This window comes from Vicia villosa, linkage group LG6 (assembly GCF_029867415.1).
Source record: "Vicia villosa cultivar HV-30 ecotype Madison, WI linkage group LG6, Vvil1.0, whole genome shotgun sequence".
Lineage (NCBI taxonomy): Eukaryota > Viridiplantae > Streptophyta > Magnoliopsida > Fabales > Fabaceae > Vicia > Vicia villosa.
In genome coordinates, this window is record NC_081185.1 from 43,446,446 (window position 1) to 43,461,734 (window position 15,289).

General features: G+C 36.5%; 1 pseudogene; it reads left to right on the forward strand.

The window, feature by feature from the left end:
* The first annotated feature begins 413 nt into the window (after positions 1–413).
* Positions 414–13,645, forward strand: LOC131613595 (probable xyloglucan endotransglucosylase/hydrolase protein B; annotated as a pseudogene).
* The last annotated feature ends 1,644 nt before the right edge of the window (positions 13,646–15,289 follow it).

Sequence of the window (15,289 nt, forward strand, 5' to 3'; positions counted from 1 at the left end):
GATATTTGGGATAAATCCTATCATTACTACATCGGTAAAAATAGTACACTTGCTATTTTCCGATCAAGTTTTTGGCGCCGTTGCCGGGGACTGCCATAATATAAGTGATTAATAAGTCAATTGAAATTTTGTTGCTCTGCAACTAAAATTCTATTTTTCTGCAATTTTTATTTTGATTTTATTTTTGTTATTATTTGTGCTTCCAATTAAGCATTGTCTAATCTTGTATGCGAGGTAAGGCCTCAGCTGAACTTCTTTTTGACGCAGAACCAGAAAGAACATTGCGAGCACGACTACGAGAAGTTAAGCGGAAAAGACTGGCATCGAAAGAGGGATCACCTATAGTTTCAGAATCGGAAGACGAAGAAGGACTATCTATTCCGTCCGAGCATTCAGAGTCTGAATCAGAACCTATGGCAGCGGATCCACCTCCTCCCGAGAGACTTTTAGGAGACTATGGAAGGGCTAATGCCCCGCTTGGAAGAATGACCATCGTAAACCAACCGGTCAATGTGGCACACTTCCAACTCCATCCTTCAACTATCCGACAGTTGGAGAGCAAACCGTTTGCGGGAAGAATCAATGAAGATGCAAATAAGCATCTACAAAGATTCCTCACCACAACAACATCATTGAAGATTGAAGGCCATTCTGAAGAAGCCAAGAGACTCGTGATGTTCCCATTTACTTTATCCGAAGATGCAGAAGAATGGTTTTACTCACTTCCAGCTGGAAGCATCACAACATGGCAACAGATGGAAACCGCCTTCTTGAATGAGTATTTCCCTGCTTCAGTCTTCATTCGAAAAAGATATGAAATCGTGAATTTTAAGCAGAAAGAAGGGGAATCGCTGGGAGATGCATATAAAAGGTTCAAGAGGTGTTTGGTTGCTTGTCCTACTCATAACATGGACCCAACAGAGAAAATGCAGACTTTTGTTAATGGTCTACGAGTCAAGACAAAACAGCTGATAGACACTGCAGCCGGTGGCTCAACTAATTTTTCAACAGCCACTGGTATCAAGAGAATCATAGAAGCTATTGCCGCTAACGAGCACATTGAGTTATATGACCGTGCAATGAGCCAACCGGAAGGTAAAATTGATTTGAAGCTTGTTGATCAGGTGGTTAAAATGGAAGAACAAATTGCGGTTGAAGTAGAAAGAAGATTGAAGAAGATGAATATTGGTGAACAGAAAGTAGCACAAGTTGAGCCAGTCGCCTCAGTTGTATGTGAAATATGTAGTGGACCGCATTTTGCTATGCATTGTGTGGAAACGCAAGAACAAGTGGAACAGATTCATATGTTGAGGCAGAATAATCCATACGCCAACACATATAATCCAGGATGGAAAAATCATCCTAATTTCGCATGGAAAGACCAACAAGGGAATATTCAAAAGCCGGGACCCAACCAATATCAATCTCAAGCTCAGCCACATCAATACATACCTCCACAACAACCTCCATATCAACAACAATTCCAACATCATCCTCAACAATTTCAACAACAGGTACCAAAGAAAGAAGATTGGGAGATCGCTCTTGAAAAAGTGGCAACCCAAAACTCTCAGTTTCAAGAAGAGACAAGAGCCAACCTCAGGAACACCACGGATTCAATTAAAAATCTTGAAGTTCAAATGGGTCAAATAGCACAACATCTCACTCTACAGGCACAAGGAAACTTTCCGAACGAAACTGTGAAAGATCAGAAAAATCAAGAGAAGATCAATGCTGTTACAACAAGGAGTAAAAAGGTGTTAGAATCGGAAAAAGAAAAAGAAGAGATAGATGACCCTATGGTGATAGAGGTAGATTTGGAAATAAGAGAGAACCCAAGAGAGCCAGAAGTGGTGATACCACCGGTTAAACCAGCTGAAGAAAAAATTAAAAAAGATGCTGAACCGGTAATTAAACTACCCTTCCCTTCAAGAGTAACAAAGAAGAATTCAAAAGAGAAAGACTTTAAGAAGTTCACTAAATTGTTCAAAAGGTTAGAGGTGAATCTACCTTTTTTTGAAGCACTTGAACACATGCCTTTGTATAAGAAATTTATGAAGGAGGTGTTGGCGAAAAAGAGATCACTAGGAGGAGAACCAAAAATTGTAATCGAGAAGTGTGGTATAGTCTCTTCAGCAAGAAAGATCCCAATTAAGAGGAAAGACCCTGGGGCGGTGGCGATACCATGCACTATCAAGAATATAGCATTTAAAAAGGTACTCCTCGATTCTGGTTCTAGTGTGAGTTTAATGCCTTTATCCATTTTCAAAAAGCTTGAATTAGAAAAGATTAGTGAAAGTAAGACACAGTTAAGGTTCGCCGATCACACCGTTAAGAAATCCTATGGGGTAGCTGAAGATGTACTAGTGGAAGTTGATAAGTTTGTTTTCCCTGTTGACTTCCACATCATGGACATTCCGGAAGATGAAGAAACTCCTATCCTTCTTGGGAGACCCTTTTTGTCAACAGGCCGCTGTAATTTTGACATTGAAAAAGGGACGCTAACGCTGAAATCATTTGATGAAGAAGTAACCTTGAAGATGTTAGGAGTCAGGAAACATAGGTCAGATGTGAATGAGAAAACCTCAACTGGTATGACGGAAGGTGAACAAGAAGACAAAAATCTTAAAAATCTCCAAGAAAAAGTTTCTAGCATAGCCTCTATGATGGAACCAACTTATGTAGCTGTCAAAAGTCCTAAGAAAGCTGAAGAAGTAGAGAAAAATGTGGGAAGCAAATTGAAGAGAAAAGTTATCCAGGCTTTTCATCTTCATGAGTTCGCGGTTGCGGAAGTGGCAAGCAACAAGGTTTGGAAAAGGAAATACCCTCCATAATAAAGGGTAATGGACCGTCGAGCCATGCGACGTTAAACGAAGCGCTTCGTGGGAGGCAACCCACGGTTTTAATAATTAGTTTTTCTGTTTGTTTGTTTTATTTTCAGGAAATAAAAGAGAGCATCTCTAGTGGAAGCTAGGAAGTGATCATTGGAATGCAATACCTCTGTAAGCAACCTCTCCAAGGCTGGTTCTAAAACATTGAGGACAATGTTTAGTTCAAGTGTGGGGAGGTTCTTATTTTATTTGCTTTATTGCTTTGCTTTCCGTTTTGAATTCATAGTTTAGTTTGTTTAATTTGAACCATTTTCTTTTGTCTTTCTGTTATTGTGTTTATTTCAAGTTTGTAGTGCTGCCATGGTGTTACCAGGTTGGATACAAGTCGGAAGGGGGCAAATGAATAGATAGTGGTTGAACAACACATCTCACACTTGATCTCTACAGGCACCACGGAAGTTGACACAATCAAAGAGAAGAAGGTAGGACGCAAAAAGTCAACACTGAACCAAGAGAGGAGTATGGTGTACTTTAGATGAAAGGAAACTGCAGGACACCAATAGCACCTCGAAGCATGCAAGCTTAACCGACCCGGTGAGATTTCAGAGCCAAATTCATAACTCCACATAAGAGTCCAGTCAGGTATGGCACTATTCACTTTGATTTTGTGTATGTTCTCATAACACAAGCACACTACGAGAGCGCACACTGAGACAAGTTTTTTCGTAACCCCGAGCCTTTCTAGCTATCCTGTATGCATGATATCCATCGTCAACCCCCTTTGAGCCGTAATGTTTGTTTTGTTCATTGTTGTTATTCTCGTTACCACCCACATATTTACTATTCATGTTATCGCTCGGCATTAATGTTATTCTCTTGAAAGACACGAAAGAATCTAAGTGTGGGGTTGTAAACCATTGAGAAAAGGGCAAGAAAAAAATAGAAAGAAAAAAAAAAGATGAATGTTGAACTTGTGAAAATCCAAAGAGAAAGTTTGAAAAACAAAAGGAAGAAAAAATCCTTAACCCTTGCCCACGTATATGAAAGACCATGTGAATGACTCTAAAAAGCTAAAAACAAGATGTCGAAGGTCTTAACCCCATTCTTACGATTCAAACCACTAAGAGTAGAAATGTGAACCCAACATAAATGCCGAGCACCAAAACCATTTGTTATCCCATTCCTTGTTACCCCACCAAACCCAAGCCACGTTACAACCCTAAGACCTCATGAAGTGTGTGTAATCTGTGTGTGTAGTGATTAGAGAATATATTCAAAGTTAAAAGTAATATGCATGCCTTGGTACTATGAGTGTAGACACTTTAACCTGGAGAGATTTTGTGAGAGTGTGAAAAGCTTGCAGGTGAAAACGTGCTCGAAAGTGATAATGCAGTTGATAGTTTGAAGAAGGAAACCAGAAACTCGATTGCTAAGTGAAGGAATCTTGCGAAAAACCTGATTGTGTTGTGGAGAAAAGAATCTCGTCAGGTGACCTCTGTTTTGCCTCGATACATCACTTGAGGACAAGCAATGAGATAAGTGTGGGGTTGTGATCGGTCACCATTTCTAGTAAGTTTCCGCACCTTTTTCCGACCGAAATTCGTAATCTTGGTAATACTAAGTGGCATTGGCATATGTTTTTAAAGTGAGTTTCTTGTTTTTCGGTCGTATGGCTTTGTTGCATTTTAATGTGTTTTGAGTATTATAAAAGTGTCGTTTTATGCGCTGGTTGTTAGTTTGTTTTTGGCCAGGTTGATGCACGGGAGAGATAGAGACTTATGGCGCGCACAAATGGAAAAAGAAGCCGAAAAAGCCAAAGCTGAGGGCCACACGGGCACCCGTGTGCATGCACACGGTCCGTGTCAAAAAGTGGCTAGAAAAGAAAGTTTGATGCAAAGACAGAGGTTTCACACGGGCACCCGTGTGCAGGCACACGGTCCGTGTGAAAAGATGCAGGGAACGTGTGTTTTTGGCCCAGGAGCAGAGAAACAACACGGGCGCCCGTGTGCAGCAACACGGCCCGTGTTGTTGAAGCGTGCTGATTTTATTTTCATTATTTTTCTCACCTGAAGGGGACCAGTAAGGGTATTTTTGGTACTTCAGTTTCAACCTGAATGGAAGCGAGTTATAAGAACAACCTTAGGGCAAAGAGAAGGGGACTTTTTGACGTACGAAAGAATTGCAGAAGAAAGAGGAGAGCTCTCAAGGGTTTTGGAGAACAGAGATCTTCAAGAGCAATTGCGATTGAAGATCAAAGCAATCCTATTTTCTTGTAATGTCTAATCTTCCTATTGTATTTTCTTTGAATATTATGAGCGGCTAAACCCCCCAATGCTAGGGGGTGTCCCTGAATTGCTATTGTCATTGAACCTAATTTCCTTTATGTTAGAGAATATTTATGTGTGTGAAATTATTTGATTGTGCAAAGTGCTTATTGCTCTATCTATCTGACAAATAGATTTTTGATTTACGGTTAAGGTTTAGGTCGGACAAACCACCTTATCGCTGTTGCAAAATTATATTACGATTGTTATTGCTTAGGAATGAGGATGCTTCGTAGTAACCATAATAATCTTGATAAATTATATTGCGCTTGATTACTTCTTGAATTGCTAAGGAATTAGGATACAAGAAAGTATCAAAAGGTTTTCCTCTGAGGAATTAGGGAAGATAACTCTTGAGATTCGGTAATAGTTCATGTACATTGATATTTTATAACTAAGGATTAAGGGTCATTGCAAGGCAATTCATACACTCACCCTAGCATATTCTCTCATATTGTTTTAAAGTCACATTTACGTCTCTTATTGATTTGTTGTCATTTATCATTATTTCTAGTAAAACAACAAAACCCCCATGGTCTTTTGTTCAATTGAATCATTAAAATAACTTATATTTCCTACGCAGTCCACGAGATCGATATTTGGGATAAATCCTATCATTACTTCATCGGTAAAAATAGTACACTTGCTATTTTCTGATCAATTACTGATGTTAATACCTGTTAGAAGTATGTATAAATGTGCATTTTCGTGCTGTGATGAGATTTTGGACGTGTTGAGATGATTGGGTTCGCACTTGGGATGAAAACAGTGCTGCAGAAAAGTGATTTTTCTGCTATATCAGTAATGTAACCGGTTACATGAGGGAAGTAACCGATTACATGGTCTCAAACAGGCGAAGAACTGCATTTCGCGATGATGTAACCGGTTACATCATTTAGGTAACCGGTTACCACTGGGCGAAATTGAAAAATAAAAGTTACTGTCAGTGATGTAACCGGTTACATCATTCAGGTAACCGGTTACCACTGAAGCTTTTTGGAAAAATACTCATTTTAAATATCCGTAACTTTTAAACCGTTAATCCTTTTTGTACGCCGTTTCGAGTACCTGGTAGATGGATTAATGCCCTATTTTATGATGTATATTAGGGGATTATAATTTAAAAATCATTTTGTTGGTTTTGTGGATTGTGTTTGGTGATCGTTTAAGTAATGGTACGAACATGCTATGCGGTGTTTCTAGCTATTACGATTGATGAGATGATAATATTTTTGTGGTGTTAAATGTATTATGTCGTAGTGAATATCAAATGGTTGTGATATTATTATGCTTGTATGTTGTGATATGAATGATTATGAATTGTTGGTGGATGTAAATGATGAGCATGTCGTGGTTGATGCATGCATTTCATAATCATGTTGTGGGTGTATCCCTTATGGTGGTGGGACAGCGGTAGCTAATTCCCATTGTGTGGAATTAGTGAGAGAAGTAGCCGAATCTTTATGGTGGTGGATCGGTGAGATGGGTTATCCCATGATTGGTACCACATGCATTAGTTGCATTGCATTAGGTTGTTGTGTATAATTGTAACATGAATGGAAGTTGTCCAATGTTGCAATTTGTGTGTATTTTGGTATGAATGACTGTATTTGATAAATGTTGCTATGCGATCTGAATATAATTGATTTGGGTGAATAATGTATGGATGAAGTTGTACTCTTTATATTCCTATAACATTTGTTAATGCGAATGAAACTCACCCTTACTGTTGTTATTTTTCAGATTGAGGAGTAGCTTGTGTACTTGGTGAGGATTAGCTCGTCAAGTAGTTCGTTAGAGTCATTTGGGTCTGTGTCATGCTCTGGTCGTGTAACACCGGGAACGTTATTTTAGAGTTGGCTGATAAACTTCTGTTTTGTTTATGGTTTATGGTTGAATTATGAGTCTATGACTCCGGTTGTTTGATTATTCAGTTGTTAAGAATATTCCGCTGTGTTAATATGCTACCTGAATAATTTTGGTTTATCGTTCCTTATATGGCATGACATGAATGTTTATTTATTTTATTGGAGTTGTAATGCCCTTTCTCATGTTTTACTCTGATTTTTGAAAAAATTTCCGCGGGGTTTAGAAGGGTGTTACATCATTGTCACCGATCGGGACAATGCTTTGATGAATGCGGTCGATACCGTCTTCCCGACATCTACCGCTTTACTTTGCCGGTATCACATAACTTGCAACGTGAGAAGCAAGTTGAAACCCGCGGTTGGGACAAAAGATAGGCCGGATGAAAATGGTAAAGTTGTCAAATCCGGTGTTGTGGTTGATAGGATAATGGCGGCATGGAGGGAAATTTTGGATGCATACTCCGAAGAGGTGTATACCGAGAAATTGGTACACTTTAGGTCTTTGTGTGGTTCCATTAAGACCTTTTGTCATTACGTCGAATCCACCATTCTTGACAAAGTTAGAGAAAAAGTCGTGTGCGCTTGGACAAATCGGGTTAGACATCTTGGTTGCACCACGACTAACCGAGTTGAATCCGCACATGCGGTCTTCAAGAGGTGGTTGGGTGATAGCAAGGGAGATTTGTGTCGGGGATGGGACACCGTGAACCAAATGCTTGAAAATCAACACAATGAAATTCAAACATCGTTCGGTCGGAGCAAGACGGTTATGGAACACCAGTATAAGGGCCAAATTCTATTCTCCCAATTGATTTACAACATATCTCGAACGGGTTTGAATTTTTTGTTTCATGAAGCTAAGCGGTCGGAGACCACGGGGACGAATAGTTCATTATGTGGGTGCACCATTAGAACTACATACGGCCTTCCGTGTGCTTGTATAATTTCAAAAAAGAAGAAGTTGAATTCACCAATACGCATGGATGAGGTAGCCGACCATTGGAAGAAACTTCGTTTTGATGATTTTGCCCCGCCGAAGGAAAATGACTCCAAAATCACCATCTCCGACGAGTTGGAAGTGAGAAGTTTGCTAAAGCGGACGACACAACAAAAATGCACATAAAAGAATAATTGCGAAAGATCGCATTTCCGGAAACCACCGATTTGAAACCGCCATCTCAACCGGTTAAAACGAAAGGTGCACCGAAAAAGTCCAAAATTACACAAGATGACACGTCAACAAAACGATCTCCTTCCTACTTTGAACATGTTGATGCATCGTTTCCGGAAATTCATGAGACACCGAAGTTTAAGTGTAGTGGTAACAAAGGAGCCCGTATTTCGAAGCCACCTCGCACACTGCCGATCAAAAAATCACCAATTGTCTACATTGATGAGATGCCACTTTTTATGCACAAATATATCGATAAAATCGTTGATGTTGGAGGCGACGGCAATTGTGGATATCGGGCCGTTGCGGGTTTGCTCGGTAAAGGGGAAAATAATCACACTTTAGTCCGACGGGAACTCATTGCGGAGTTGACTTCGTATCGGGACATCTACGGCCGACTATATGAAAATCAAGAAAAGTTTGCAAAAATTCATGATGCACTTGTTCCATCACTTACCGGTATCGCTCCGGTTTCGAAGTGGATGTCATTCCCCGAGATGGGTCATCTAATAGCAAGTGCATATGATATGGTGTGCGTCGATTTGACGAGGTTTGGACTAAGTGAGACTTTCTTTCCACTTCATAGTCGACCGCCGTTGGACGCGTCGGGCCGCATCATATGCATCGGGTATCTACGATCGCGGCACTTCGTTCAAGTGTTTTTGAAACCGGGTTGTCCTATACCGGCTACTTCTTGTCAATGGACGGCACATCGTTCAAATGAGGCAGAGACTTGGCCGGATCCGTTCGTTTCGAGAATGGCGGAGTTTGAAGAAATGATGAGCAAAGAGCGCGAGCAAAATAGAGAGCGGTCGAAGAACGTGCCTATTTTGGACTTAGGATCCACCGATTGGTTCGGTGAATTTTAGTTCGTTCCGGATCGTTTTTGTTTGTAACGATCATTTTTTGTATGTATTGTTGTTTATCATGTAAAATCGGACCGATTCAATACATATATAATATAAGTATGTTTTATGTCATCTTTGTCTAATTTATGTTTAATGTCAATTCCATTTGTTCAATTTACACAACACACTAAGCAATCAACAAAATGTAAAATTTATGTCTGTTTCTGCATAATTCGGAAATGAACTTCCGAAATATACATGTCTGCCTCCTATTTTCGAAAGTTCATTTCCGAAATGTCCCCTGAGGCAGGATAAGGTTTGTTGGGCCATCAATGCTCCAATAAGTCTATAAATACTACACACTCTTCTTCATCCTCTTCACACCACAAAACACAAATGACACAAACCTACCCCCACCTAGCATTCGTCTACTTTGAAACCGGCTACCCGATGCCGTTCCAATTTCGCTTCTCGCGCGACACGCCGTTTGCGGAGTTGATACCGTCGCTTAACACGCTTTTGCGCTATCCCGAGAATCGAAAGGTTGTCAAGCTCGAGTACCGCTCGCCATCGCTTAACGACGAGGGAGGCATTAAGTTCACACCTTTTGAGATCAAGAACGACGAAGATTTAGCGGTTTTGTGGACAACGTTCGACCGATTTTCTTCGAAAGGCCCGATCGAGTTGGACGCGAAACTTCAAAGATCGGCGGACGACGTTATCAAAATGTTGACTCATCCCCACCTACCCGTGTTCAACAATATGTAACTTTAATTTTCAGTAATATTATCGTTGTAATCTTCACCCGATTAAATAAAGCGAATCGTTGTTGTTTTTCATTTTTCTTCTGTCCAGACATAAATTTGGAGGTTCATTTCCGAATTCCCTCTAGGGGGGTGCGTTCGGAGATGAACTTCCGAAAACACCACATTTTCTGAAAAGTAACTTTATTTCGGAGATGCATCTCCGAAATCAATATTTTATATTAAAAAAAACACGTTTTCGGAGATACATTTCCGAAAACACCTTTTTTTACAAAAAAAAGTACCTTTTCGGAAATGAACTTCTGAAACAAGGGGTAGTGTGGTAAATTCACCAGAGGTGGGCAGGAAGGTTAGGAGGTGGGTGAAGAAATTTTCTTTTGATATCACAGTTATGAATGTGATATAAAAGTATAAAATTATATTATAATCTGTCTTTAAATTGATCTTAAGAATATAAATTAGTAAGTGAACACACATTAATGACTTTCTTAAACTTTAGTTCTTGATCTCAATTATGAATAAATGGAGTATATCAAATTGTAAACATGCCTATCGGTGCAATGCGTGAGTCTGTTTATATTTTCTATTGAGTTTTGTGTGACTATACATGTTTACTTACAATACTAAAATAAAACATTTTGGGTATTACTAAATGCATCTGTTATTGGACAAACTTATGAACTCAACATGGTTGTCATTTATGAGTTGTAAAAATTAGCAAAAAAACAGCAACATTGACCGTTACCATTTCAAATATTTTAAGAATATATCACTTTTATTTTTTATGAATGTGTCACTATATATCCATTAAACTCTATTTTTATATACGAAAAATGATATTTATGATTCGAATATTTTTTATTAAAAAATGATATACGGGAAAAAATATATTATTCATCTAAATATTTTTATAAGATAAATTTACTATCGAACCAAAATATTTTTGTAAATGATACCTAAACAAAAATAATATTTATATACGGCAAAAAAATTATGATTGATCTAAATACTTTTATATACGAGAAATGGTATTTATGATCAAATATTTTTGATTAAAAAATGGTTTACAGAAAAGTAATCTATTATTATATAAAAATATTTTTATGTACAAAAATTTATTATTGATCTAAATATTTTTTTTATTTAAAATAAATATATTATATAAACAAATGCGGGTAACAGACCAGACCCCGTGCGTATGCACGGGTTTGTTACTAGTTCTATTGAAAAGAAGTAGAAAGATGAAAAGTCGTTTTCTGCGTGAGAAAGGAGAAGTGTGGATCTGAATATTGAGTTTCTCTCTCTTTGATAATATGGTGTTTATTTTCTTTTTTTATTTAATTTAATTAAATTGCCATTTGTCTTATCATTATTACCATAATTTTGAAGAAGTCAAAAATAGATAATTGGTACTGTACTATTTTTTTGGTTTGGAAAGGAGAGAAAGGTGGGGCGCTCTCCATTTATTCTACCAAATATATTAATTTGTTTTTATGTTTATATATTATTAATATCAATATTATTATTATTAAAAGTTGTTTAAAATCTAGCAAAAAAAAAAAGGTGTCTTACGTGACACTTTTAGAATTTGTAAGTTAAGTTATCTTGTTTTGTTTTACTTATTAAATTATTATATTAGCTTTAATATTTGTTGGCTATTTTGATTTAATTGGACACCCTTTAGATGCTATTTTTATTATTTCATTTATTTAATTATTAGAAAGTATATAAAAAATATATAATACAAAAATACAAAACACACAAAATGCTTTTAATTCACTTATCGTCAAATGTTTTTTAGTTACTATGTTATTTAACTTAGATTTAATTTTTTTTATATCATAGTTCAATTAACCAAAATATTCAAAAAAAAAAAACACAAAAACTTGTATTTAATTCAAAAACACAAAAATATGTTAGTATTTAAAATTTTATTTCTCATATATAAAAACCCAAAAATATATTTCGTTAATTAGTTTTTTTTCTTCTTTAAATAAAAATTAAAAAAAAACATGCTTTTTTTTTTAAGTTTAGTTTTAATTATAAAAAACATTTAATTAGTTTTTTTAGAACTTGATTGTAATTAATATTTGCTACTAATTTTCTACCGTTTTTTCATTATCTCTTACTAACATCTTCTTTTGATTATGAGGTACACGAGGCTCTGGACTGTTATTGTGGACATTTACAATTTCATTCAATTATTGTATATTTTATTTTTATTTGGGATCTGTAATAATTTTATCCCCGTTGGTTTTTATGTAATCCCCTCCCCGAAGCCTTGTAATAGCTAGGACCTTTTATTTTCTGCTCTTTATTATTCTGCAATACTTATATGCGTGTGATAGTAATTTAGGGTGTGCAAAGATATAAATCTCAATCGTAGATCACTAATTAAGATTAAATATTCGAATCCAACACACATGTTTGGTGCACACAGTCACCCTTAAGGTACGCCTCTCTTGGTTGCCTTCGAATATAAGGTCGCGTCCCTCGAAATGTAGAGGTACCCATTAGCAAAGGTCCCTCAATATAAAATCGTCACTAAGTCCCTCGATGACTCTCGATTGTTGCCTGCGAAAAGTGACGATCGTCCCTTCGAACTTGCTAAAGGTACCTCTACCTGTTGCTTTCAACGACCTCTAAAGACCCTTCGATTGTCCCGAACACGTCCAATATAAACAAGGACTACCTACTTCTATATAGTATGGTCAGTCCTAGGAACTTTAAAAATTATAGTAAAAAACCAATCATTTAGGGTAGTGCTCTTAATATGCCTAGCTCAATTAAAACATCTTTTCAATACTCTTTCAAAAAAACTAAGGCTACGCATTTACGCTAAAGTCCTTACGCCCCTTTTTTTTCAACTCAAAACAAACAAACATGAGCTAAGCAAATTAAGAGCCCGTAGATAACTACGGATGAAAAGGGTGCTTACACCTTCCCTTTTCATAACTTAACCCCCGAGCCCGTTTTCTTTTCAAAAGGTCTTTTTCATTACTTTTTACCTTTCCTAAAATTGGACAAAATAAAAGTCGGTGGCGACTCATGCTCACCGCAACATTGTTGCTTATAATATTTAAAGTCAGTTCACCGAGTTACACCCATGCAGCCTGCTTAATACTAAAGAGTTATATCATGTAAAAAAACTAAGTTACACATTTAAATTAAATCATATAAATAAACCTGTCCTCCAAAGGAAGCCAGTGGATGTACCATTCTAGCATCACTATTCACTAATTTCCTATACATTATGTGTTATCCCAAGTAAGTCGGTGGATGTACCATTTGTCAGAAACTATTACCCAACTTGGGCTTTTGATCATATCAAATAGGTCAATGGCGGTTCTGAGATTCAGCTTCATCTTGATAAATTAAATTATTCTTCCCTATATAGTTATAAATTTTTAGTTACTACATTATTCATGTTTCTAACTGGTTTTTGAATAGGTAATGGTTTTCAGCCCAAGGGTTCATACTTGTTTGGTCATTTCAGTATGAACATTAAAATGGTTCCCGGTGATTCTGTTGGAACAATTACTGCTTTCTATGTATGTTAAAAAAAACATGTATTAATATTTTACTTCTTATTTTAGTATTTTGTTGTAATGACCTCTATTGTTATTGGAACTACTTTACAGTTATCTTCACAAAATTCTGAACATGACGAGATAGATTTTGATTTCTTGGGCAACTAGACAGGACAACCTTACATTTTACAAACAAATGTGTTCACTGGTGGACAAGGTAAAAAATAACAAATGATCTTTCTTTGGTTTGATCCTACAAAAGAGTTTCACAGATACTCTATTCTATGGAACATGTACCAAATTATATAAGCACCATTGTTGTGTATGGTGGATGGTGGTCCATGGCGGAGAGCCAAAATCCCGCCATAGCAGCGGCTTTGCGGCGCCGTTATTTTGGATTATGGCGGAAAAATTTGCAATAGCGGCCGATATTCACCATTACGGCGAGTCTAAAAACCGTCATGTATATCCACCATATCGGCCATGGCAGAGCAATTTAATAACACTGATAAGCACCACTTGACTCAACTCAACTGTTGTAATATAATTTTCTCTAATCTAGTAAAACAATCTTACTTTTACTTAACCACATGCATTTAAAAAAAAAAGAAGTAGAGTAACACAAGTTACACAGGAAGCCACCTCCATTATCTTAAATGTCTAACAAAATCTCTACTACTCCATAATAGTCATGTATTGAGATTATAATTTATTTATTTTTTTAAGAAAAGGAACTAATTCTCATATTGAAATAAAAAGAAAACAGATTAAAACACAAGAATAATCAAATGAGTAAATGGTATATTGGAGCGTATCGATATGGCATAGATTTTAGTGTATCCATGTTTCATTGCACATATATAATTCATAGATAGAGTGTGGTTTCATACCTTCATTTCGATGATGTATTTCTTATTGCTTAGCAGCCACGAGAAGGGGAACTACACCATTTGCAACGACAACTTCAGTGTGCTTAGACAATCCTCCAACAATGTTTTCCAGAGCCCATGTTGCAAAGGTCTGCACAATAATGTAGAAATATATTGAGAAGGAATCACAAAAATTAAGAACAAGATAAAAAAAGATTTATACTAACATTTGGTGCTTCACATCAATTTCCGACAAAAAAATCACCAAACAAGGAACAATGTCGTTCTCAGTCACGGCGTTAATTTGGCGGAGGTAGCCTAAACAATGTTTCATTGAAAGTTAGATGAGTGGTGACAATGTCATTGAAAGATTAATACCAAACTAAATAGTAAGAAAATTGCACAGTACTAGTACCTGAAGACACTAGTGTTGCAAAAAATTCCAATGCCCTAAGTTGTGCATTAGGTTCGCCAGAAATCAAAAAGTGCGGTTTGAACGAATTTCTTCAATCTATTAACAACATGAAGTTCAAACAAACAAAACAAAACAAAAACACAATCAAATACAACACTATATTCAAACAAACAAAAACACAATCAAACTAAAATCCAAACAAAATCAAATCAATACAAAAGCAGATTCTTCCATCTATTAACAACATGAAATTCAAAAAAACTAAAACACAATCAATTACTACGCTAAATTCAATCAAACCAAAACTAAATCAAAATAAAATTCAAACAAAATCGAAAAATACACAAACATAGTAGAGTTATTAGGTAAAAAACAAACAAAACCAAACTAATTAACACATAACCATCTTAAAAGTTTCATCAGCTAAGAAACAAACTTAACATCTTCTAATAAACATAAACTTACCGTTAGGGGAGAAGAGATGAAACCTTAATACCAAACCAAATTCAAACAAACAAAAACACAATCAAATGCTACACTAAATTCAATCAAACAAAAAATAAATCAAAAGAAAATTCAAACAAAATCGAAAAATTCACAAACATGGTAGAGTTAGTAGGTAAGAAACAAATAAAATGAAATTAATTAACACATAACCATGTTAAAAGT